Below are 27,306 nucleotides of genomic sequence, written 5' to 3'. Positions count from 1 at the left end.
AATTCCTTCAAAGAGAAGGAGGCACGACACTAACACATAGACCAGTCCAGCTTTTGAGTAGTGTGTCACAGGAAAACAACAAGCCCGCCACTGAAAAGCACTGTACGTGTGCAACATCTATGACTGACTCTTTGACTTCAGTTCCTATTTTTTTATGAGTTTCCAAAAAACTGAAGAATCCGATTATTATTGTGCTAAATATCTGGCAGTACTTTTTATATATTCTTTAATTTTAAAGAATAAAACTGTTTTCGTTTTTAGGATAAACACTGAAAATCCAAGCAGACAGTGGCAAGAAGGATTCTTGGATTTAAGCAACCCAGTGTATTGTCACAGGTAGTTATCATAAACTGATCTCTGTATGTTCCTTTAAAAATAATAATTACTGTATCTGGCAAACAAAATCAGTCAAAGCTCTATTTTGATTAAAAAAAAAAAAAAACTGTATTGATGGAGTCCATATGGCAATATTTCTGATTAGAAGTGGGTCAAGTGCAGAGAGTCATCTTCTACATGAGAATAGGATTCTGACAAGTATAACTAGTAATTAGCTTGTGGTGAGAAGAGCAGCTAATTTTGTTTTGATATAAGCAGTTCACCAGTCTAAGCCACAACTTTTTTTGTGGTTGTTAGAATGTTCTGCTTGTGGTTTCTAAAGAAGCAACAGAGCAAGCTCTGTACAACTCTTTTTTGCAGTAAAGGCATGCAGCAAAGGCAAAGCAGCAGAATTGCATGTTGATCTCTTAGTGAGACTAGCAACACAATGCTTATTAAGAGTCTTTGTCTAGGACTGTCTAGATTATTTATTAGAAATCTATCTAGAAATTTGCAACAGATTGTATGCTGAGAGACTTTTTGAGATTTCTCAAGGCAAATAACAATGCTCCACAAGAAGCTCATTAGAAAACTTAGTGTCATTATTGTTACAACCCTTTCTCGACAATGGGGGGTTTGGGGGATTTTTTGGAAGTCAGTGTGTCTGACACTAAGGGCTTGTGTATAACAGATGCTTTGATTCATGTGAATAGATTGGATAGAGTTTTGCTTTTAAAGCTGATATAGAAATTACGTGGAAATAAAAAAAGCAAGGATTAGCCTGGTGAAGTCAGTAATTGAACAGCAACTCTTGTACTTGACTGTTAAAACGTATAGCATAAATATCAAATCCCTGGATCCCTAGTTTAGTGATACAGTAAAAATCATAACCCAGATGTTAAAATAAACACTCTTTGAATGGTTGGTTGTCCTGGCATACATGCTTGACTCAAAAATCTATTGGATTTTGACAAACCATTTGAGAGCACAGATGAATCATGGCCAGCTTAATACTCAGTTTCTGAGGATCTCGAGTGCTTTCTGAAGATGCATCTAAAGTCTTTCAAACTACTTAGGGACTGAGATGAAGTATTTAATTTATTGTCACTTAATTTGGCATCATACCAGGAAGTATTCTTCAGTAGCATGAACATAAACAGTTGATTATGAGTTTTGTAAAACTCCAGGCTTCAGCCTACCATCAGAATGAAGGTTCATGACAAATGACTTCAGAACATCATGTGTTTCCTATTCCTGGACGAAGAGAGACTGTGAGCCACATTAGTGCCTTTTTCAATCATTTGCTTATAGCATCTTGCATTAAACCATTTCTGATATCATCCACTGACTCTAAACTGGTTTATATGATTGAAATTTGTTGTAGAAAACAAGTTTATTTGTATAATTTGGTAATTTAACTTGTAATTAGAACTTCCTCTTCATTTAATAGTAAGGCGATGTTGAATTTCCATTTTAATAATAGTAATATGTTCCTGAACAGTGTGGACTGATTAAAAAGAAAAGCTGGTGGAAAGGACCACTTTAGCTCTGATACTTCCATTTACAACTTTTGATAGCTAAAGTATAAGTCATGCAGCCTTGTGAAAAATCAATGATTCTACACACATAACACACCATCTACATGTCCTTAATTGAATAAGGGCCTTATGTAGTTACTTTCTGATGGATGATGGCATGATATTGCTCTTTTCAAGTATTTATGCTAACAAAGAGTAGTCTCATTCCTTGCAGTCCAGCTCCATAGCAGGGGGAATGTAGACTGGAAGAAAGGGAGGAAGGTTAGACAGCTTCTCCGTGATCTGGAGTTCATGCTGCCCCCAGCCAGTGCTATTAGTTGGTCTGTAGCTGCTTCAGGACCCCAGCTCTGTTCCCAGGGCCCTGTCTTCTGTTCCCTATGATTTAATCTATCACAGCTACTGCTGGTTAGTGGCAAGGAATGCATTTTGGCAGTAGAGCTAGCTCTTTAGAAGACTTAAAATAACTTAATGATTTGTAAGAACAATTTACTTGGCATCCTTTCGAAGTTTTGATATAGGGCTGTGTAATTAGATGTTGGTTCAATTTTCATTTTCTAAAACTGTATAAATAATTATAGACACCTTTTCAGTTTTCTTAATAAAAATATTAAAACTCCCACACCATTTGGAGTCTAGATGCTGGGAAAGGGGAGCAAATACTTCATCCTTCTCAATTCTTATAGAAATGCATGAGCTGAAGAGTTTGTTAAATTTGCTAGCTCTGTTTACTGACAATAAGATTCAGAACATTTTTTCTCTAGTTCATGAGTTCAAGTTGGATCTGTATTGCAGTGGCTGATAACTATTTAGTATTTGACATCTTGTGACAGTGTGACCTATCCCATGAAGAATTATGCTGGGAGAGAGGGAACTGAAGGGTTGGCTCCAATGAAATGTTAATTTTCTCATTGGTGGCTGGAGTGAGGGGAATGTGGGGACTAAATAAATGAAATGAGCTCTAACAGTGAGGGAATACTTGTTTTGCGTCTTTTACCCCTCCACAATGTGAGGTGTAGGGTCTGTATTTTGTCCCATGAATATTGCAAGTATAACTGGTGGTATGTGTAAGGTGCTGAGATGCAATGATAGGGACTACCATAAGAGACATTTAAATAAGGTGATGAAATGAATTTCCATTGTGACTCTGCATTTAAAAGGATGCCTTAACTTTAGTGTTACCCAAATCACTTCAGGGTGAAGAGTTGTTGTGAGATGCTGTTGCTCATCCATCTTCATTGAAAGATAAGGAAAATCCTACAAAAAAAGTGGACCCTTCCATATACTTACCAGTAAAGCTACTACCAATGGAACTTCTTTGATCATATAAATACAGCTCTGTTGTAATTTCAATAGCTGTCTTCCTACTAAGTGGTCCCTGATGTCCCAAGATGTCTGAATGACTGCTTAGGGAGGAGAGCAGAGCTTGACTGTTATTACATTAAACTTCAGAGAATTATCTTCTGACTGACTGTGATTCTGGCACTTTATTATTAAACTTGTGGAAGATCCAAGCTATCATCTCTGGCACCTTGGAATGGAGTTGGATTTATTCATTTCACATATGTACTGTGTTATTCCTCCACTTCACATGTGTAAAATATATATGAAGAATACCTCTCCAAAAAATAGTGAAAGAGCAGCTTTATTTAGCTGCTTAATAACTAGCCTAGAAATGCAAATAAGAGTTCTGTTATCAGCTTTACCACAGTCTCAAGCATGACCATAGGTAAATCATTTAATCCTTTAGTGATTTTTTTTCCAGCTGTAAAATGAGCATCTGCCTTCCATCCCCTGCCTTCTATCTGCTAATGTCTAGGCTTTCTTTCTTTAATATGTACAGTATCAATTTTACAATCTGTTTCCAGAGGAAGGCTCCAAGCACCACTTCAGTGCAAATGATAACTCTTGTTTTCTGCTGCCTATTTCATTTAAAATGAGTTGAAGGGTTGGCAGACAGCACTTAGTGCAAGTCAGAAGAATCAGGGAAACAGAGGCTGGTATAGGTGCCTGAAGTTTTTGGCAAGTGTCATGTTTTTATGGGAACCCTTTTCCCTTTCCTCCTCTGTTTACCAAGACTTGGTACAGATTCTGCCAAGACATGGCCTTTTACAACCGTGCTCACAAGGGTGTATACAAAGTTAGGATGGTGCATTGAAATGGTTAGTTTTCATAGTTGAGAAAGAGGGGCTAATTATGTGAGGAAATAGAAAAATGTCTTGCTGAAATTTGGTGAAATGTAGCACTTTTCACTTGGATAGAACTTACCATGACCTGAAAAGAGAACCTTTTTTTATAAAACTCTTAACTTTTGTCATGGAGAAACAGCTTTGCTATCAATTCTGTTTCAGAGAGTAAGTGAAATTAAATATAAGTTGATGTCTTGGATCTGTATTGAATTTATAAATAAAGGAAAAGATCTATTTTACACTATGCAAAGCATATGTGACGTATTTGCTGTCAGTACTGGTTGTGAAACTATTCATGAAAAACAACATTTATTGACAGCATTGGTATTGTAGAGTTAAAAGGATTCTGTAAGCTTAGATAAGCTAACCTTATGAATTCTGCAGGGGAATCCATCTAGGAAGGCGAAACCTGAAAGTATTACAGGTTTAAATTCCAAACAAGTAAAGCTCCTCTGCTAGCTACCAAAAAGTGTTGTTATCTTAAAGAGTTACAAAATGCTTTAAATGCTAGGAAACATCAGGGCTCCTTGTCACAGCTCTCTCTAATGCATGGATATTGTTGAGTTACATTTGTAGCTAGCCTACCACTATGTCTGTGACTTTGACTGTAGCTTTTGGATGATATTGTTGCAAACGCTTGCTTCAGAATCAGTTATCAATTAGCCATAAAATAATTGTATACCCAAGCATGTATATAAATGTAAGTTAGCATGAACCAGGTGACGAATGGTCTCCTCTTTAGGCAGTCTTGTATTTGTATGGTTCCAGTCCTGCCCTCTTTTAAGGTGTTATGAGTAGACATAGAAAAACTTTAAAATGATTTCTTTTAATATGCATGACTTCTGAGCTCTTCTGAATCTAAAACTACAAGTGTGCTTAATTCAGTTATTACATGGGAGAGTTGTGGAGTTAAAAGCCATTTCTCCTTACAGCTTTGGTTTTAGTCCCTAGTTTTTAAACTCCAGTAAGCCTGGTTGCTTTGTTGTTCTGGCTTTTAATTAAGTGCCTCTGAAATGTGCAGTATCATTTAATTCCCAGCTTGCATCAAATAGTGTAGCTGTTTGCCCTCAGACTTCCAAATGTTAGAACTTTTTGCGTATGTACTAGTCATATGGGAGAAAGCTAGATGTTTTCGTTTGGGTTACTCAGCATCTTCCTTTATGTGTTGCACCTCTTGTTGGTGCATGCTCAGGGAAACTTCTCTGAAACGTAGGCTATTGATTTGATTTAGAAGTGTAGTGACTCCTGGAAGGGCAAGAAGCCTAGTGGTAGACCAGCTTGCAACTGGCTTAAAAAGAACTGCTCTTTACTGTTTGCTGCTTTTTTTTTTTTTTTTTTTTTTTTTAATCACTTCTTAGCTGATGGGTTTGTTTGCCCCTAGGAATACGTAGACTGATGGCATCTGTGTTGTACAAATCTGTTTCACAACCCTGAAAGCCTGTTTTATTGAACAGAACATTTCTGCATTGATTATCTTGAAACTTTCTGTTGTATTTATCACTATGAAGGTGCTATTTAAGTAAATGAAATGGAGGAAAAACAGATCAGTCTTGACATCTGTCAAGCAAGTAGCAGTGAAAATCAGTTTAGATCTATGTATATACCAAACTTTCTAGTTAGAGGCAGAGCTGGTGGAAGAACTCTAGCTGAGGTCCTAAGATACTTATAATACTGTCTATTTTCCATTTTCATTCTATTCTACATTCTACTTTCTGGGCCATTTTATCTGTACTCCTACAATGCAAAGTGTTTTGATTTCAGCATTTCATTGAGAACTCTGGAAAAATTAAAATTCCTTTTTTTCAATAAAAATGTCAAAACAAAACTTCCAAGATACTTCTCAGACTTTTAGTCTATGCCTTAGTTACCTCATCTGTAACACAGGGGTCAAAATAACATTTGACAAGATGCTTTGAGTCTTTGGGTGAAAAGGTTTTAAAATGCCAATTGTTACTAGTATTTGGGAGATGATTCCCCTCTATGCAGCCCTTTGACAATGAATTTCCTTTTATTCTTTGTTTAGATCTTTTTATCATAAAACAATGCTAAAGTGCAACTTTGGTCTTAAATTAATTCTGTCCCCTAATTTTGAGCGAGCGCAAGAGCTTGAGGATTGTACATTTTAGATTTCTATCTCTATTTGCATCTGAAATGGTAATGAAATAAAGGATTCAGGGATGCTTCCTTGTCATGTTTGATAAAACTACTAGAGAAATTATTCTCCCTTCCAAGACAGTCCAGTGCTTTTATTATGTATATTAAGATGAATGCCCTCAAAACAAACAGTTTTTAAGGTTAATCTCTGAGATTAAATAATTTGACTTTTCTTCACTAATGAGAGTAAAAACTAGTGCCAAACAGGCAATACAATGGATACCAGATAGCCTCTTTATAGTTTTATGCAAATAAATGTACTTTTTATTGCAGTGAATGAAAAGTGAACAGTCTCACCTACTGCTTCTCAAATGAGAGCAGGTAGCATTTTAAAACTGCTTCACCAGGAGTGCGAGCACTCATATGATCATACCTTTGTTCTTTTCTGCATCAGTTTAAAGAAACGAGTTGAGAAGGGAGGAAATGGATAGCAATTTCTATAAATTGGATTCTGTGAAGCCCTTAGGCTCACCTCTAGGGATAACCAGGTGGAATATACACAAAATAAAAGTAGATGTAAGTGTACTTCTGGCCTTAAGCAGGATGAAGTCATCCTTGGTGGATAAAACTCTTCCTGCCAAAGGATCCTCTGCTGTCCAGCAGAATATATGCAGCTTTCTTAGAGTAGCCTTGAGATCTTGAAAGAGCAATATGTTTAACAGAATGAAAAAAAAACTTATTTGTTAAACTACATTTTTTTTAAATGAGGATAAAAACTGTACAGTAATAATCAAAGGAAGGTTGTGTAGAGAAAATTGAGGCAAATTATTTATGCTTCAGCTTAATGATGAAATTGCTACTCCTGCAGTTTCTATAAGTGGACCATCGTTACAGTGCTGAGCAAGTACTGGGTGATTTTAAGGAAAATTACTGGAAACAAGTTTTATTCTAAATTAGTGAATTTAGCTTGAAATACCATTGAATACTGCTCAACATAATATGTTGAATCTGTTTATCTGTACTGTGATGCCTTACATGCCTGCTCCTTTGGATTATTCTCTGAATTTTTTTGCAGTTTTCTATCTTCTGTGCATGCACATGTGCATAACATGCCAAAGTACCATGCAAATCATTCAAAGCTAACTCTGGGCTGGCAGGTCTGCACAATACACTGCAACATCTTGCAGTTTTAACAGCCGTGGCCTTGGAATCAGGGTGCATGAGGGCATTGAAGTGGCAATAATAAGCCCTGCTTGCTTGCACAGTGCCATACTGACAGGTATTCTGGTACTGGACTTACACTTGTTGCAGGTGGCACATGTCTAGGCACTGCATGCCATTGCCTGCTGTGGCTGTGCCTTGAAAAATACGGAATCTAGCAGAGACACAGTATTCACATAATAGCCCTGTAGTCCTCCTGTTGCTTTTTCCTTTCCCTGTTTATCAGCCATTTCAGTAGAAACACGAGAAAATAAAGGTGGAAGAAATGTCATATACACTCAATATGTGTCTAAAAGAAAAGAGGAGTAACGACTCAGTGGTATTTGCTTTTTAAAAAAGATATTCTTTGTTGAACCGTATGTACATAATAACAATTAACTAAAAGAATTTGAAAGGTGAAATACAAGACTGATAATGGTGCCATCTTCATTTTAGAATTGAACACTATTTTGGTTTAGCATAATAACGTTTCCTATTGCACTCCATGTTAATCCATATGGAAAATCATAATAGATGTTAGACTAGATGTTCAGTTCTGTACTTAATTCTTCTGTGGATTTTTAAAAAATATGTAGGAAGATCTATTTAAGTTTAAAAAAATTAGTTAAAATGTAGCCTTCAGTTGTGGTCTGTGTTTCCTTTAGCCAGTTGGGTTGGATACTATATAGAATCGCAGAGAATCTGGTTTGGAAGGGACCTCTGAAAGTCATCAATCCAACCTCCTGCTCAAATAGGGCTAACTTTCAAGCTATATCTAAGAAAGCAGTTATAGAATAAACTGCTTCCAAAGAGTGTACAAACCCTCAGTTCTCATACTTGATCCTATAACTCAGTTCAGCTATTTTGTAATTAGCCTTTTTGTATTAAATAAGTTTAATATAACAATCTCAATGTTTTAAATTGGTTTATTTATTTGTATAATTTCAGTCATTTACTTATATCATCTCCTAATTACAATCAATTAAAGTTGGTTATAGCATTAGCTTTTTATTTTTATTATCTGCTTTATTTTTAATATCTTTTGCTGCCTGTGAGCTCTTCCCAGCCCATAATCCCAGCAGCACTGTTGACTTGTCTCCCTGCGGCTTTCTATTCTATTGAATTTTTTCTGCTTAAATCCTTGGCAGAGTAGTGGGAAAAATTTATACTGTTTATGTCTTAGCAGAAAAGAAGCCCTCAGGAAAACAGGAGTAAAGGAAGTTTTGCAGTCACTTAGGTTCAAATATCGAAAAAGAGATTCTGTATGAATTTCTGCTTTTATGTCCGCTTCTAAAAGTTATGGGAAGGGCTCATGTAGGGATGTATCCTGCAGGTACCAGTACCTTGTGATTTCAGTCAGTATTTCAAAGGAAAGAAAAATTGGTTGTGGTCTGAAGGCATGGTGTTATCCTTTATGGCTTTTTTAACATTAGATCTTTACAAAGTGCTGTTTCTAGAAAAGGGTCATTTTGTTATCATTACAGCATAGATTTTTTGTGAAGGGAAGAGCTATCTACTTCTGTGGAGGTTTTTCATTAGCTGTCTGAGTTTAAGAGAGGAAACGGGAATGACATTGAAAATAGCAAGCTTTTCCCTGGAATCTGTTATGCTGTTCCAGGACTGGTCATAAGAAAGGAAATTCAGAGTGGAGCAGCAAAGTGATGAAAGACTTAAAACCATATTTCTTTAGGAAATTTGTCAAAGGCAAAGAGAAGTTTTGTAAGTGAAGGTGTTATAAAGGAATACAACAAGTGGGATTTTGCATCCCTCCTCATGATTAGAAAATATAATTAAACAATGTGCTGTAAATTTAGTGAAACATGGGAATGCAAATGAAATTCCTTGATTGAATAATGCAGTATTTGATTCAGAACCTGATTCAGGAAAATACTTAAGTATAGGCTTCAGTCCTGCTGATTTTGAGTGTTATCTTCTGCATTTAAATATATGCTTAAGTATTTTTCTGCTCATTTGCACTTTACTAAATTGAGGACAAAAGGACTGAAACAGTGATCAGATTGGATTTTCAAAGGAATTGCTTGTTTATATAGTTAATTAAAAAAATCTATTTTGGACTGTCAAATAGAAGAATAAAAAAACCTCTTACTTTATTAGGCTGAAGCAACTGATTCTTCCACCAAAAGGATATGTCACAGTCTAATTATCAGCTTTGGGTTTGCCATGTTCTTCTGAGACATTTGAAACACAATGTGATTTGAAACAGGATGTTGAGTTAGGTGGCCCATTGACCGTATCCTATACAGTTCTTTCTGTACCTGTAAGGTTGATGGGGAGGGAAAGAAAACAGAAGGAATGAGAGAAGATGGCAAAATAGGGAGAAGAAAATGTAAGATGTGTTTTTTGAATCCTTTTTAGCAAATTCAGCAGCAAATTCTGAAAAGACTGTTGCAAATAATTGTATGGGTCTATTCAGGTTAAGGGAGAGGAATGAAAAGATAAATTCCTTATTCATCTGAGGTACAACTTGCCTAGGGCTAGCCTACTGGTAGTAAGCATCTATCCATATGTTAGTTATGGATCATAGCATTAAGACCTTTCTTTGCTACGAATTGATCTGTTTTGTAGTCAGCTCTAGAGCTGATATAGAAATTGCTAACAGGGACCTAGTTATAAGGTGGCATTAGCAACATAAATAGATTCTTGGATCCAGCTTTAGTTCCTACATCATATTGAGGCTATAAAAAATAAAAAAGCTGCTTATGCGTTGATAAATTTGCTTTATTTGAGATAAATGTATTCCAGAAAACAAAGCTGGGGAGAAGGATTAATTAAGATAATAAGCTGTGTTTACATCAAATAAAACTCAAAATCAATTCTGTTTGCACTCAGCTTTGGTAATGGAACTATGCATTACTTTATTAGTCTAATGCCATGATTAATTATAGGGGAGATTTTCTCTCTGGGGCTTCTTTATGACTCTGTTACACTAGTTAAAATTAATCCTAATGGAAGGATCAAACATCGTCTCTTGTAAATTTTTATACTCTGATTATTGCTTCTAAGTGCCCAATGCTATGACACTTGTTTCAGAAAATAATGCTTTCTGATAAATTTTATTGATATTAGTGGAACATAGTCCAAAATCACTGTTTTTCTGTGGGAAATTTTGCTACTGATCGCTGTTCGAAGTATGCACCTCGGTATAAAAAAGGCAAAGCAAAAGGAGGGAAGTGGGGAAAATGGAGAAGGAAAGAAATGGTCCAACATCACGTGGTTGCTCTAAGGCATGTTTGCATCATACTTATAGTCACTGTAGCATTCTTCAGTGACTCTTCCTCCTGTGACTTTTTCATAATGAAAGAACTCCAGCGTCACAACAGAGAAACAGCTTATAGACTCACAACTGTGTTATGCTTTTGGACTAGCAACAGTGATGACATTTACCAAAGCACCTGTCCTGCCAAGGTATTCCAGACCCTCCTATTAAAAGGTGACTGTTCTCAAGTTTCGTTAATTTCCAGAAAAACTGGGAGCCATTGCACTTTGTAAGATGAGACCACTGAAGTTTCAGCTGCGTGACTGTGTCTAGTAAGTCTGTGTTAGGTGTCTGCTAATGTGGTTAGCAACCACATGTAGTTGCTGTTTAATCCAGCATAAATATTACCACCCATGTATTTGATTAAGGTAGACATGTAATATATTAGAGTTCTGTCTTTAAAATTAAATTAATTGAAGACCATGGAAATACTGTTAAAGGATTTGTTGTGTGCCTTCACATTCACTGATCTTGAAATACAAATAGACAGCTAATGACAGAGAAGTGAGTGGGGAAGAAAAGAAAGGCTTATAGTGTATTTCTTTCACCGTATTGTTTTACAGACCTTGATGTGTCCTAGTTTTCTGAAATTGTGGTTACTTTTGCAGCTATGAAGGTTGCCATTTTGGAATATCATAACTCAGCAGTGACACTGATGTTTTGCTAGCAAAGTCTTGCAATATGTTGTAAAGTGCTTATGATAATGTCTATCTCCTCTTCCCCTGAATAAGGTGGGAGGACTTCTATGAATCTTCCAGTATTTTGATTCAATTTCAATAGTGAATATATTATTTATCCCTGTAATGGGAAATGTAATGAATTGGGATGGCTGTTTTACTAGGACATCTGCCAGGGAGCTGCTCTAGCATAATATGAGTGAATAGTAATGACCATTGCTTACTGGGGACAATGTTAGCAAATGTTCTACTTACTACAGATATGCTTAATGAGTGCCAAAAGATTTACTGGTGATCAGTGAGACTTTAGGAGTTAAATTAAACTAGTCCATCAGAGAAGTAAAATTGTAAGCTCAGATCTACTCTTATACCAAATAAACATTAAATGCAGCAAATATTCTCATACATTATTCACTATTATGTTTTATTGTCTGTAACCTTGTAGAGGTTTCTCTGACCATTTTTAAATATTATTTCTAATTCCTTGGTCCAAAAGACTTCAATAAGTGAAGGGCCACTATCTAGTGCAATCCAGTTTTATTGATTTTCGTAGTATGTTTCCAAGTCTTTGCTGTTGATTCTCAGCTTTGGCATACTGTGTGGTAAGATGCAACCCAGTAAGTACAATGGATGGTCACAGGCTAATCAAGGAAGACGCTACTTTCTGTTTCTTTACATTTCTGTTGGGCTCATAATTGTAATACATGCCGTATCTCCCAGTTTTGTGCTCAGATGGTGTTGCTTAGTCTCATCATTTTTTTCAGTCCTTGCCTCAGCTGGAAGAAGAGAAACCTGCACTTGTTCAACCTTTCCTCAAATGCAGTGGATCTAATTTTGAAGTTGACCTTGCTTTGAGTGGATGATTGGACCTAGATGACTTTCAGAAATCCCTTTGACCTAAATTACTCAGTGGTTCACTGTTATGATTTTCTCTGTTCTAGTGATACTAGAAACAGTGAAGTCCATGCCCTGTCCGAGCGTTGGGAAGGGAGACCAGAGATAGTATGCCTCTCTGCCTTGCTCCACAGCCTTTCTGAAAGCACTGAGGGCCATGGCTAGCCTAGAGAGCAGGAGCATGCCACAGCGTGCCCAAGCTGGTACAGCAGTCCTGCAGGCTGGGCTTAACTACTGGAGTGCACCGCAGCTCCAGTTCGGCCTGCACTGCCAGGTTTCCTCGCCAGGGAAATGCAGGGGTGCATCCGTGTGTGAGCAGTGGGAGGAAGGGCAGAGGGCTTGTCTCAGAGGGCAGTCAGTGCTGGAAAATTTCTGCTGGTCATACACTAAGGTAAAGGTTTTTGGATGTCTAATGTGTTACACAGGCTGAATAAAGAATTTTAAATACACAGAGCCGCAGCTTGTGAGTGTAAAGAGGTATGGAGCCTAAAGCACTTTGAGATGCATTGCATTGTCTGCAAAACTGTGGTGCTGTCTTTTGAATGTGGAAGTTGCAGGAAACTTTAGAGACATGGATCAGAAATCTGTTGAAAATAATCTGATGGCTGTAGCCAGTCTCGACTGATTCTGAAATTTTAATGCTTACAAATGACATAAAAATTGATGAGATAAAATTACCATTTCATTTGTCCCTAGTGATGTGATTTTATATTACCATTAGTAATTTCCTGTATTGTGGCAGTTAATGGTTATAGCATGAATAGAGGTAACCTCCATCGTATTTTCTTTTCACAACCCTATACTTGGTAAGTCTTCCGATGTAGTCAGGTGAAAAGCTGACCTACTTCCCCTTCCTCCGCTCCCCCAGGCTTCAGCCTGTCCTCCATTAGAAAGGTTTTGCAGAACTAATTGCGATAGCTGCTGAAAAGGAGAATGAAGAGAGATTCTTTACTTCTCTTACTGTATTTATAAAGCTAAAACCCCTCCTGTGCCATTGACTGAGGTTTTTGAAGTAAGGGTGAAAAGGGAACAATGGGAAATAATTTGATCTTAAAGCCAAAATGTGCCAATTGCATAAGTCATAGACCTTCAAATCACTTTGACCACTCCCATTTTACCCTAGCAGTGCTAATGAGCGATACTTATGAGGACATGTGCAATAAAAATCAGGAAAAGTACTTTTGTAATCTTAGTTCTTTTCTCTCTTACCTAAACCTATGATGTGAACTTGCTAGGAGATGCATGAAGACACAGTATTACTGCGCACCAATTTCAGCAGCGTTCAGGCATAACTGATTCATCAAGGACTTCTAAATGGATGAGACTCATGGGGCAGTGTCTCTCATCTAATATGTTATACCCACCAGACAGCTATGGCAGCCTGCAATTCAGCCCAAGAAAAGAAATATGAATCTTTGAGTTCACTATCTTTCAGCGAAATAATGCAAAAGAAAGCATTTGTTGATTTGTACCAGCCAAATGAAGATTTTAAACCGCTTATCCTTGTGAGAATGCTGAAACTTAAATCTGCTTTTAAAATAATTCTGTAGAGTAGATCTAGACAGAGACTGCCAAGAACATGTTTCTGTCCCGCTTACGAAACCAGTTCATTCGGACTGCAATCAAATCGCTTTTGGTACGTGCTGGGTGGGTTTTTTTTCTTTCTTTGGTGAAAATTTTACCTAACAGGCTTGGCTGGAGAGTGAAGGAAGTCGTTCGGTAGAACTGGCAGAAAGCTTGGTGGTGTGAGATTTTCTTCAGAAAATTCAGGCTGCCTGGAAGTAATGAAGCAAACTGGGGTAGGAACCTTCCGGAAGGCTGCCGCTGCCAGCCCGCCTGCTCCCTCAGGAGCTCCTGACAGCAGTTTCACTCCATTTTAAAAGGGACCTTTTAATGCTTTTCTCCTTTCTGAAAGTCAAAATCTTCCTATGTTTTCTTTGATGACCTGAGGGGATTTTGATCATTCTGCATGCTGAATCCAGTACATTTCCATCTATGGAGACAGGCCATTAACTGGTAACAACGTATACTGGCAGAAAAAGGTACCCCCCCGACCCCTTTTTAGTAACTTTACCAGAGAACGGAAACAAATATTTCTGATAATGAAGGAAATGATAATTTTTAGTCAGTTTTTTAGTTATTAATAGATACTTTATAGAAGCTTCTAAAATGCATGGGGAGGGTGTTTGGGTATAGTATTGCTTTAGCGTAAGAGGATATCTTGTAATGTTACATTAAATACAGATAACAGGAAAATTCAAAAGCTCTTGGTTTTTTTACTCTGATATAGAGCTGGAAATTGGAAGGTTTTATAAAAATGTGTGAGAAGAAGCCATTTCCTGCCCAGAGCTGCTGCGCTTCCCCAGAAAGTAGCACTGTTCCTGCCCCCGAGTTCACGTGTTCGCACACGGCAAGCGCCATGCCGAGCCCTGCGGTGCTCCCAGCGCCGGGAGCCCCCGCGTCCCTCCTCAGCCGGAGGCCATCCGACCGCATGGCTGTTATAAGTGTGTTTGCTGCACGTCAGTGTGCTCAGCGGGCTATTTTGAAGACATCCATATTATGTGTTTCCAGTCTGTTTAACAGTAACTTCTGATGCAGAATTCCCAGTAAAGCTGATGTGATTTCCATTTAGGTGTGCAGGGTTATGCTCCCATTGATTTGTATGGTTTCTAAATAACTTTGAGATCACATATGAGGAGCTCTAATTTTTGTCAGGAAAGGATGCAATAAATACAGCTCTGAGCTCTGTTCTGAGAGGAGTTACTGGGTGAACAGGGAGGAAGAGGTGGAAGAACCTTAGCTGCAAATTTTGGGAGTCAGTTACTGCATCTGTTTTCTCTTCTTGAATATAAAACATAGATTAGTCTCAGCAGACTGCTCTGTGTTTCAGCCAGACGTTTCTTGTCTAGGCAACAGTCTGGCTGGTTGTTCCCCTGCGTTGTGTCTGTGGATCATTGCTAACAGATGGGAACGGTGGTGGAAGAATTGCCAGGCTGGTATTTGAAGACTAAACTAAAATGCCCAGATTTCTCCCTTATCCTGGCTGGTAAAACATGAGCCCAAAGGCTTCCATTCTGAATTTGAGAGGTGTGTGCATGTCACAAAGGCAATAAATGTCCTCCAACAGTGACATGACGATTAGTTTTCTTGAAAATGAATTCCGTTGTGTGCATTCTTTAATCAAACTAGCACTTGCTGTACAGTGATCTGAAAAGTACGGTTGGCCTGTTTGCCATCTCTTATAAAGCAATGGTAAAAACGAGAGAAGTTCAAAACCTGTTTTTATTGTACTCAATCTATTCTTTTTTTTTTTTTTTTTTTTTTTTTTGTAAGCTGCTCATTGTTATAGTTTATAGTGTCCAACTTAAGATACACAACTTTTTGTGGCCAGGATGTATTTGCTCCAGTTCTATATAATCTCAAGGCCGCTAAATAAAGACATGCATCATGGCTGGAGGGTGTGTTGTGTTCTTTGTGTGCTGCGCATGGCTGCAGCCGTTCGGTTGGGATAGGAGAGCAGGACTTGCCCCACTGCTGATGGGGCCCCCTCTGAGGAGGAGGTTTTTAGCAGGGAGGCAGCCAAGCCCCTCAGAGCCGGGCAGGGAGGTGGGGGCCCCTGAGGAAGGGGGCATCTCGCAGCGGCAGAAAGAGGCTTTCTGAGGAGGCAGCACTGAATCTTGGGGCCATGCAAGTTGCTGCCAGGCTGAAAGCAAGTCTGAGGAGAAAGATTTGCCTGTTTTGCATGGTGGGCGGTGGCAGTTTGTCAGCAAGCCCTTTTTTTCTGTTTTTGCTCTGATTTTCTCTGCTGAAAAATTTCCTTTCAGAGCAGAGAAGAGAGAAGTTGAGGCGGGGGTCTGGCTGGGGACCGCGTGCCCGACAAGAATTGCTGTATTTGAGCTGCTTGCTGAGGTAGGTCATTCAGGCCTCTGGAGAGCACTTCAAAGGAGAACCAAGCATGTTGGTTCAGCATGAGAGGGCTGCAGGACCTCATCTGCTCTGTTCCACGATGCGTGTGGTTGCTTTTCCTGTCAGGGTGGCGGGGTCTGGAAAGAAGGTCCTCTCATCCTGAGAGAGGCACAAGGGATGATGTGGGGATGGAGGAGTAGGGAAGGAGGGACTTAAAAGGGATGTGCCCCTCTGTATGAGGCAGGCTTGGTTTTTACTATCAGTCTTTTGGGTCGCTCTTTGTGCAGGGCTTTGGGAACTGTTTAGGGGTAGCTTAATCAGCAGCTTAGAAGATTTACAGAACATAAGCTGTGGCCAAAACCCAGTGCTGAGGACAAGTCCTCCTTGGTTGCGCAGTGACAGTTCTCGTTCATTTTGTATCGGTGAAGCTTGAGCACTTCAGCCTTTGACCTGAAACACTGGCATGATTTACAGCTGTCTGGAGCTGTGGTGTTTATTACACTGAGGATATAAGACAAATCAGTCATCCTTAAGGTTTTGTTGTCTGACCTTGTCTCTTCCGCTCTGGCAGGGAAAAGGTTCAGCAATTTCAGGCTGTCTTCAGGTGTGAAAGGAGATTTAGGTGGCTTTGGGAGTTTTCTGTTTGTTTTTTTCCTATTTGTTGTTGTTGATGATTTTGTTTTGTTTTTACTAGTGAGGCAGGACACAAGGGGGGCAGAGAGTCCCTTCTTAAAATAGGGGATGTCTCTGTGTCTCTCTTAATTCATGCTTGGTTTTTACTATTCTTATGATGTTATATAGGATGATACCATGCAAAAAAGCCAGAGAGCAGAAGAGTCATTAGGCCTCACTTATAATTCTGGTGCACTAGCTAGTTCTTATGCACTGTGAGAACTATCATCTGTAATAATAGTGCTCGTGTTAAGGAAAGAAAGAAAGTCATAACTAGGGATGTCTTTTCTAATAATGACTTATCTACAAATATATTATGGAATAGTTTTTCTACAATAGCTTCCCAGCTATTTGGCAGTGAGTATGTGCAAATCCTCTGCATAACTTGCAGCGATAACAGCTTTTAGTGCAATTCTGAGAAATACCATAAACAGGCCAGAAGAATAATGAGAAAACTTCCAAGAAAAAGGTGGCAATGGTCCAGTAAGAACATCCAAGATAAGACTGATCAGTAATGAGAGTAAGGATAAGACTGATCAGTCATGAGAATAAGGATAGGATTGACAAGTAATGAGAATAGTATGTTGCTGATATATTGCAGTTGAGATGAAATCCTGAACACTTCAGTGTTGAATCCCTAACACTTCAATGTGTGCCTTAAAAAAAATCCAGATTACTTTTTTCTTGTTCCAAGTGTCAGTTGTTCCCCTGACGTTCTGACTAGATTCCAGCCTTAGCAAATTAAAACTTCAGTACCTCACTTTTCCTCCTCAGTCTTTCTTTGCTATGTACTTTTTAGAAAAATAGTTATGTAGTATTATTCTGTATTTGTAATTAGCATCTTATGCCAACCAAAAAAAAATTATCCTCTTTTTAACCTTTTTTGATCAGTTTTCCAGATGTTTCTTTGACAAGGGGAAGCCAAGTAAAATAGCTTCTGTTTTGTGTGCAGGGAAGGCACTGTGGCCCTCTGGTCTTCCAGTAAATTAAACCACTACACAATTAATGCTCACAGTCAACAAGTTCACAGTTGATCTAGATGTGAACGTGCAGCATGGAGTTAAAGGGCACCTTGCTCCTGCAGCTCTCGTTGCTTTCCTTGAGGAGAAAAAAAGTCATGATGCTCTGTCAAGTTATCAATAGAGCTGCTGAGCTACATATGGAAACAAAGAGTCTATTATAATGAGTTATCATTTTTAGGAGGTTAACTATTTGTAAGAATTACAAATAATTCAGAAACTTCTATCAGTGCTTTAAACAAATAGTACAAAATTTCCCTAGAGATCTTTTATGGTCAGGGTAAATAGGAAAGATTTATAGCAACCTAGAAAGTATTGAACAGGAAACACTTTGCTATAAGCACCTGAAGCAGTCTATGCAGTGAGCAACATAGGTTAATGAACATCACCTTCAACTTTCCAAGCAGCTGTATAGAAAGTACAGGCTATTGCAGAATTGGTTGTGTGGAACTTTAGAGTAGTTGCTGCTAGTTTCTTTCAGAATCTCTCTGAATGAGCTGGCATAATGACTAAGCTCTAGGAGAGACAACAGATCTTATTAATTTATCACAAAAAGAAATAGTGATCTGCTTAAAGGAGACATGAGCTTGCAGTCTGAAACTTTATCCAAAATCCTTGCTTTGCCTTTAAGACAGGTAGACTTTTAGAATTTACATGATTATGGTAGAAATTATTCAAAACTTTTGTCAATAACTAACGCCCTCAATATGTGTTTTAAGGGTTTATTGTCCTTCATTAGCACCATCCATGTGTCATGAGTAGTCATTAAGTAAAACATAGAACACAAATAGGAAGGTGAAATTCAGCTTTAATCAGTTTGGGGTGCTGTGCATCATATTAGAATTCAGGATTCTTTTTCCCAAGAGCTAGATTATCAAATGAACTGCAAGCTTGTCTAGAAAAATACTTTTAGGTCTTGTTCACTTGGTGATCTTCCTTGTGTTTAAATGGTGGGTCTTATTTGCAGGGCTGTTTTGCAAGAACCTTTAAAATAGGCATAGCAAAACCCTTAGTGGAGAGTAGCAGAAACGCTGTATAAACCAAAATGAAGGTAGGCAGGCAGCTTTGAGATAGAGGTAGAGGGAGGGAGAGAGAGAGAGAAATATTAAACCTTCCATCAGTAAGGAATCTGTTGATCTTTATTGAGGAAGCTCCTGCTGCGGGCTATATTAATTTGCTTTGCCACAAGTAATAGGTAAGAAGTCTTAAGTGATATAAATCAAGTTAGTTCTTCTGCAGATCTGTCCTTCTCTCATATTTAAACTTCTTTTATGAATTAATTTGTATATGGAAATACGGTCAAATCAGAAAAGTATTATGCTGGAATATACAGACTACAACAGAATTTTTGACACTTTAGTCCTTTGGATCTGCTCGAAAATGTCAGGCTTAACTCTTGTGCATTAGTTTCCCGTATGTGATATTCTTCCTTCGTTAAGCACTTACTCTATTCATAAAATTACACGTTCAGTTAAATTTATGTATGTTCATTTTCTGGTTTATTTCAGTGAACCCATTTATTTGTACAAACTTAAGCACATACAGGACCAGTTGATGAATCAGGGCCTGAGATACATAGATGAGGGTAAAAATGCTAAGTATTTATTTTCAGTATTGCCTGATTTGATGAGATAGACTTGGGTACCCAAGTTAGTAGATAAATAGGTGCTTAAGTGGAAAAAGTGTCTTTTAAAAATAATAATCATGAACTAGGAATTTTGATGAGCTAAGGTACAATGTAATACGAGGCATAATTGAGAAAAAGCTTTAGCAATTTGATTCATTAGTTTGTGGCGTGAAGATTAATGTGATGCTTAGTCTCATAAATTATTAGAACAGGATGTTTCCTTTCCAGGATGTTTCTGGGTGGAACTCTAAACAAAGGGTAATGAAGAACCTGTCATATTTTCCACCGAAAAGCCAGCAGATTATAAATCTGCTGTAAGAATCCTACATAAATCTCCTTCATTTGATCTGACAGTCTTCCCTCATATTCAAGTCATGTTTAGTATTGATGGTTTACTGAAGCTCTAAACTTAATTGACAAGCTTGTTAATTTATGCAGTAAGTTGTCCAAGAGTGTAACACTGAAGGGGAATACAATGATCTGTCTGGCTTTTGCTTGATGTTTGATTTAGACTCCTTATTTGGCTGGTCCAAGGTTATTCTGAAGTTGGAATAATCGTTTAAAAATTTAATATGAATTAACTGTTCCTAAGGGGAGGAAATGTGGGGAACAAAAAGTGACAGAAGGGATGAAAAGGTTTGTTTTGTTTTGTTGCTAAATGGTTTGGTTTCTCCCTTTTCTCCCTTTTCCAGTCTCCAGCTGCTCAGCTCCTTTGAAAAGCTGGATCCTAAACTGGAGTTGGAATTGTTTTTCTGGAAATAACAACACAGTTTAGTTTGTCTAGCTGAGCACAGAAAATTATCATTCTTGTGTTTTCAATCCCATCTTACAGCACCTGATGGTCAGAGCGCTCCAAGTGTAACTTTTCAACTGAAATGCTATTCTTCCTAGTTTTACAGTATGAGTTTAGGCTTTTATCAATATGTTAATTAGAATAGGTAGAATATTATGGGAGGGATACATCTTGCAGTATTACAACCATGGTGCAACCATCACTTTTGAAGCACGTACAGTATGCTCTGAGACTGCTGTTCTACTCAGTAGTTTTCTGAGCTCCCTAAAATAGTAGGCCTAGTATTTTTTGCAATGGAGAAGCCATAGAGCTTTATTACACAGACTGTTGCATAAAAACAAAACCAACTGCTGCTCTGTGAGGCTTTGTAGTATATTGTAGTAATATTACAGTCACTCTTTATCCACTTTGGGAGCCCTTCTGCCAGATGAGTGGAGACTCTAAGCATCTTATAGGACAGACCAGACTTTTCCATTTGTTGTCTGCTCTGTATTTTGTCATCTTAGCTTTAGCGAAGATGTGTTTAGACAATCTGGATAAAAGGTTTCTAGAAAATTGGTCCTTTTATGTACAATATTGTACATAACTTTGTTCTAAATCCAGCACGTGCAAACAGAGCTATTTGAGGCATTAATTTGGCAGCCAGAAGTGCACGCGTGTTCTATCAGGTCACTGCTGAATTCTTAAATGCAGCAAACTTGAGAAGAATAGCTGAGTAGATCTTGACAGTCTTTTGACTTGTTTTTTCTGAGAGTTTAGGTATTTGGAAACACAAAATTCTCTTGTTTAAGTAGCAGGTTTAAACAATAGGGTTTAAACTGTAAGATATCAGGTTAGCTGGTTCAGTGACAGCGTCTAAAGAATATAAATGCTTGATTGACATAGAAGGTGGATGTAAGGAGTCTGTGGGAAAAAGTGTTTACTTGTTGGATGATTGAGAATATAGTATTTAAATCTTTTTGGATTATGGCAGTCAAATATAGTACTTTACAGTGAGTATATTGTTCTCTAGAGAATGTGGCTTTCCATTCCCAATCAGACTGCTGAACATATTAAAATGCAAATAAAGGAAATTTCACTGAAGGGTTGATTATCTCATCTCACGTGAAGCAGCTGATACAGGAGCATAATGGAAGCAATGCTAAAAAAAACTTCTCTGAGTCACTGGAAGGATTCTCATATTTAAGGATAAAAAAAGGAAAAAAAAGAGCACTTGCATTACAAAGATACAGCACGAATCTTCTTGAGAAAATAGGTTCACTGGTCTAGTCACAGGATTTGATTGCAGAACTTAAGTGGGAGATGCAATAGAAACTTCTCCCACTATGGTGTTAGCACCAGTTAAGACTTTAAAGTGAGGGGTTTTTTAATATAAAAAAAATAAAAGAGCTGCCTTACAAAAAACGTAGTTTAGACAATAAAACAGATGCAGTGCTTTGTGAAGTGCTTTTTTTTCTTAGGAGATATTTTGATTCCTTGCTGAAAAAGTTGCAGCAGCTATTGGAGAGTGTGCCATGTTCTTACTTTCTATATTTACCTTAAGTGACTTTATTAAATTTTATTCACTCTTTGTGATGTGTAAATACTACTGAGGCCTGGAGAATTTTTTTTTATTAGTATTTTGTGTAGAGCAAGGAAGAAAGGGAGGCAGCCCTTCCTCTTTACTGCTGGTTTTATGAATTTGACCTAATCTAAATGTTTGTCTAGTCGACTATCTTGTCTCTTACAGTGGCCAGCAGTAGATATAAGAATAAAGCATACCTGGAGTGATGCTGCCTTCAGTTTACTTTCTCAGCAAGGTACAGGAACAAGCACTGTACATATATGAAATACATCTTTTTTTACATCCAAGAAGGATGTCAGAAGTTAAGTGCATAGACTACTCATAAAGATTCCCATCATCAAATAGTGGTAGCCTGTTTTGGAATGGAAAGGAGAGTATTATGTGTTTTAAACTTACTCTTTCAGTATGACGTGAGAGGTGATATGCTAGTTCTTTCACTTTTTTCATTCTTCTTAAATTGTAAAAATAGGGTTGAATGTGGTGTTTAAATACACAAAAAGCTGTTTTTTGAAATGATACAAGAGTCACATAAAGAAAACTAAGTACTTCTGCTGAGGAAGGGTTTAAAGATTTATGAAAAAGGTGCTCTATCTCACATTGATTTTCTTTTTAAAGTTCAGAATCTTAAATTTAAAACACCCACTTTTTGATTTAGCTTACTCTACCAAAGTGTTTTGTTCAGAACACAACATACGTTCTAGCAGCCTATTAGTGAGTAGTTCTGATGTATCCTGACTTTCCAGTGATGACTAGGAAGACTATTTCCTGTTAAAACTAGTAGTTCAGTTACCAATAGGGAAATGGTGCACGTTCTGAGATTAGTTTGGCAGGCAATAAAAGGTGTTCCTGCAGATGAGAGTTGGGAATAGGGTGCTTACATGTGTTACTTGCATTTGGCCTATGAACGCTAGAAAACAATGATCTCAGGAAGCAGTTTGACCATTTGTAATATGGTGAGAAAATCTAATCTATTCTTCTGAAACAAACTGTACCAGTCTCTGGGCTTTCTCCTTAATATTAAGCATTTCCATTCTTTTGTCTGCTTTCCACCTTTACAAATCTGCAGGATACAATACAGAGCACGTGAATGGTTACAAGGAAACATGAACTAAAGTCTGATGCTTGTCCTTTGGACAGTGGATCTGTGTAGAGTGTTTTGCAGCCAGATGCAAGCTCTTTTTTTCCCATGCTCCACAAGACACTGTGGGGCCACAGTCAGTGCAGAGCTGAGTCTGAACAAGTACAGTCTGTGGAGAAGCAGCATACTATGAGGTTGGCTGCAGTGCTTCACCAGCACAGTCCTGTGGCTTCCAGCCAGCCTAAACCACAGGCAGAGCCAGTTCATCCCTACTAGCAAAAGACCATGTGGCACAGGCTCACACTTACCCATAAGTTTTTCATGTCTAGTCTCCTTCCTACTCTGAGCAATGTCTATAGAGGTATCCTTGTGAGGGACCAGGCCTGAGTTTTTGAGGCTGGTATACACATTTGCCAAAAGCACAGTAGGCTTGAGCAGCTATTCTAATGAGATTACTGTTAAATCTTTACAATTATGATATTAAAACTTAGCATCATGTTGATTGGCTCATTGATGTGATCAGTCTAAAAGTAAATGTGATTTATGATTAACTGTGTGAATACCAGTAATTTGTAACCACCTACTTTAAGTTAGTCATGCATTGAAAAGGCCATTGCACAAAAATAAGTGAATGCTTTCAAATACCTGAGAAACTGGAAATCTGCACGTAAGCAGTAGATGTTTAGAAAAGTACAGAAGCTCAGCGAATAAATTACTGTTATTAAAAATGGAACAAATAACTGAAGAGTGGGACTGAACAGTCAGCCTTTTATGGAATTTCCTGAATAATGTGAAATACAAAGGAACTTTTCTCAAACACAGAGCAAGTTGGGATGGAGTTACACCATGAGTAATGAGCTCAACAAATGATGAAAGAGAGTAGAGATTTATCATGAATTACTCTAACTGAATATATTCATTGTGACCTTCCTGAACCCTAAATGGAGAATGACAGTTTGCTAAGTACAGCATTTCACTTGTTATTTAGCCTGTTATTTTTTATGTTATTGTTCATACAGCATACATGGAAAAAAGTGGAGGAAGTGGTGTAGAAGTTATTAGAATCATCAGCTGTTGTTAGTTAATAAAAGCTAAAACAATTTGGAAGTGGCTGCTAGAGAATTTCAGAATTTCTTTTTGTCTTTTTAGTATAATGTATTCCCATTGACACTATTTTCCAGATTTTGTTAAAAAGATGTCCTGGCAAGATATCCTCCTCCTCCATCCCAGATCATCTAGCTGCAGTTAACAGGTAGGCTGCTTAGTTTAAGTATTTGGGGGTGTTCCAACAGTAGCCTCCATTTTCACTGTTAGACTTGGCTTTCATTGAAACTGAGGCCCCTTGCAAAATATCTTAAGGAAGATTCAGCCTTATGCTTTATACTTCCCTCTTGCTAATGAGGCACTGAGTATGGAATGTCTCTTAAAATGGCGTTTGAATGCTCCTTTACACTGGCACAGCTGTCTGAACAAATTCCATCATGTAGCTGTATATATGTGATTTCTTTTTTAAAGATTGCAAGTCTATCTCCACAGTTAGAATGTTGTACTAGCAAAAGTAGAGGGCTGGGTTTAGAAAATCCCTGAAATTTAAACTCAGTTTTAAAATCTCATTGCCATTATGGGGGCATGAGGATGTGCATGATTGCTATTCTGGATAAAGGATGCTTTCCTTAATTCTATTTGTGAGTTTGAGGAATATTCACACAAATGTGGTCATCCCTGATATATTTTCTCTACAGAGGACTGATTGACACAATACATGTTGGAAGTCTTGTTCAAACTAGTAATAGCTCCTGTTCTTGAAAATGACTTGAGGATAGAAATTACATACCATCTTAGACATCTTATGCTAATTTATCAGCTGACTGGGACAAAAGGGGAAGGGGTGAGTTTTTTTGCTATGCATGTTGCACCTAACACATCTATTTTATTTGAGGCATTTATGAAAGTAAGCTTTTAGAAAAGCTACATTAGAGTCCAAAAATTATCTGCACCCAACCTAAATTATTTCTGTCTAGTATAAACTAGGTATATGAATAAAGAATAGGGCCATATCTGTCTGTGCTTTGTAAAATAAAGCAGCAAACAGTCCCTGCCCCAAATAATTTAGAGATGATAATCACAGCTCATATAAGTAAAACTGAGCTATCTTTAAACCAACTGACTTACTGCTGCATTCTTGGCAGTTCCTACTTGCTACAGAGCATATCCAGGAATCTTGGTAAATATTCAGCTTTACATTATTTGGCTTGGATATTATTAGCACCATTGCAATGGTAGTACAGACAGTGTCAACTTACTGCTGTCTCAAATACATCTGAAAAACCTGTAGTCAACAGAGAGTAGATATACACAAAAGTGGCAAAGTGTGCCAACCTCTGATTGTATGACTGTCTCCATAGAAGATTTGCACCACTTTCCCTGAGCTCCCAGACCAATTCCTACTGTACTTTCTGATTTTGAAACATCAGATGATACATCAAGGATCAAATTATTCCCTCCCTTCCCCTGCCGTGACAGCTGATATTCACAGTACCAGGAACTGGGGCTTTAGTAAGTACCAGTATTGAGAAATTATAATACTAAAAGTTGATGACAGACAGTATGAGGAAGAAGGGAGAAATACTCCTGTTTTACAGAAGAGCAGCAGATGCACAGAAATTGGGCTACTTGCTAAAGATCACTAAAGAGCCTGCAGCAGAAATCCAGGCAAATTTCTTCTTGCTCTATTAGCTCTGTGACTACAGATTGAAAAGGCAGCTTAGGTCCCATCATAGGTCTCAGCATACGCTTAAAATGTTAAAAGCTTTTGAATACAATTTTGCCCCTGGCTCTCCAGGTAGCAAAACTTCAACTATGACTTAAGGATTTTGTTGCTTTGTGTTAGCTGTCAGGGTGAAACAGGTATTGCTATTGCAGTCCTAAATGAGTCAGATGGAGATCAACTGCTGAACAAACTAGCACCAGTACTATCAAGAGGTTAGAGAGAAACATCTGTGAAAAACAGTGTATGCTTTCTTATCATGCAGTCCTAGGACAGAAGATACAGAGCACATAGATCAAAATATAATTTAGACCTTGATCAAGAACAGCATTGTCATTTAGCTACACTCAGTAAGAGTCAAAGAGTAAAGAACTCATCCATATTTCTTTAAGCTGAAATTGTTTTCTTCCAGTATGTGGCTAGAAACTTATTCAAGTATATTACTTTATTGGCATATAATTCATGTGCTGACATTATTTCTGTTCTAAAAAAGTTAGTAAGCAAAAATCATTCCATAAATTACTTTTTCCTGGTAACTTTTTTTGGCACAGCTTATTAAGAAAAGTTGGATTAATGGTCCAGGAAATTGGAAGCTAAATGTTCATAAATGTTGATAAATAAGAACTTTGTAACAATTTTTTTTAGTGAGGTTTATAGGAGAATTCTTACTAACTCATACTGTTAATGCTGCATCAAATGTTTATGATATGATAAGATGCAGAAATCCATTTTGCAAATCAAGAAGTGGTCAAAATCCTAGGCTGCCCTGTCCTGTCTGTGCTTGAAACTTGACAGGTGAGGCAGGCAGTCCAGAAGTAGTTAATATCTGAAGAGTCGTTCTTGGTCTTTGGGGTATAAAGGGCGTCTTTCCACGAGGAATAATTCGTGAATTGAAAGTGTCCATCAGCAGGTTGTTTGAAAAGGTTGTCTTTTTAATAGAATAAATTCTACAAATAATGAAGTGACACAAACTGTTTACATATTCATGGCACAACACTGCAGAGTGTTTGGCAGAAGCTATGTAGAAGCTCTATTGGAAACAATGGCAACTCTTGTGTTAAGTTGTGCTCCTGCTTTAACTGAAGGTAATTATGTAAATAACTTGTATCATCGTTCTTTGATGTTAAGGAAGAACTGCAATGCAATAGAAAAGATTCTAATCACTATATCTAATTATACTGAAATGAGAATTGCTGAAAATCTTGAAGTGCTAATTATTCTTTTTATTATATTTAAAGCAATCAAAGCAAGAGTTGCTATGTTCGTAGTCTAATATAAAGAAGTCTGATGTAGGGAATATCTAACAACTTTGAACCTACTGAAGCTTTGCCTTCTTCCTTTCACCCAGAAGCATCTAGGACAAACACTTTTAACTTAATCATTGGTTCATGTTTTAAAAAGCCATGACTTCACACAAGGCTTCCATGTCTTGTTAGATTAGCGCCCTGTATTTTCTCCAGTTGGCTTTATGTGACTTTATACTAGTTGGCTTTATACTATACACAGTCTAGGTAATTGCTTACTCTGTGCTAATATGGTAATAAGCCAGAAAATTTGCATGTTACTCTTATAAAAGAGGTCCTGTTTGAAATGAGGACTCAGCTGGGCTGAACACTCTGTGCTGCACACAGTTATATGCAGTCATTGCCTGAAAGAGCCATCTAATTATAGTTAGTATCTTTGCCGAACATTGTCCTAA

General features: G+C 37.7%; 1 long non-coding RNA gene across 1 annotated transcript in view; it reads left to right on the top strand.

Annotated features, from left to right (window-relative positions):
- Window positions 1-27,306, top strand: part of LOC112980461 (uncharacterized) — a 310,497-nt gene that overhangs the window by 84,255 nt on the left and 198,936 nt on the right. Inside the window, exon 2 of the long non-coding RNA XR_003258428.2 lies at window positions 24,022-24,092. This is a non-coding gene — a long non-coding RNA (uncharacterized LOC112980461). The remainder of the gene's footprint in view (window positions 1-24,021; window positions 24,093-27,306) is intronic.

Source organism: Dromaius novaehollandiae, chromosome 17 (genome assembly GCF_036370855.1).
Source record: "Dromaius novaehollandiae isolate bDroNov1 chromosome 17, bDroNov1.hap1, whole genome shotgun sequence".
NCBI classification, from domain to species: domain Eukaryota; kingdom Metazoa; phylum Chordata; class Aves; order Casuariiformes; family Dromaiidae; genus Dromaius; species Dromaius novaehollandiae.
Note: the sequence above shows the minus strand (reverse complement) of the source record. Positions and strands in the feature narration are given on the sequence as shown.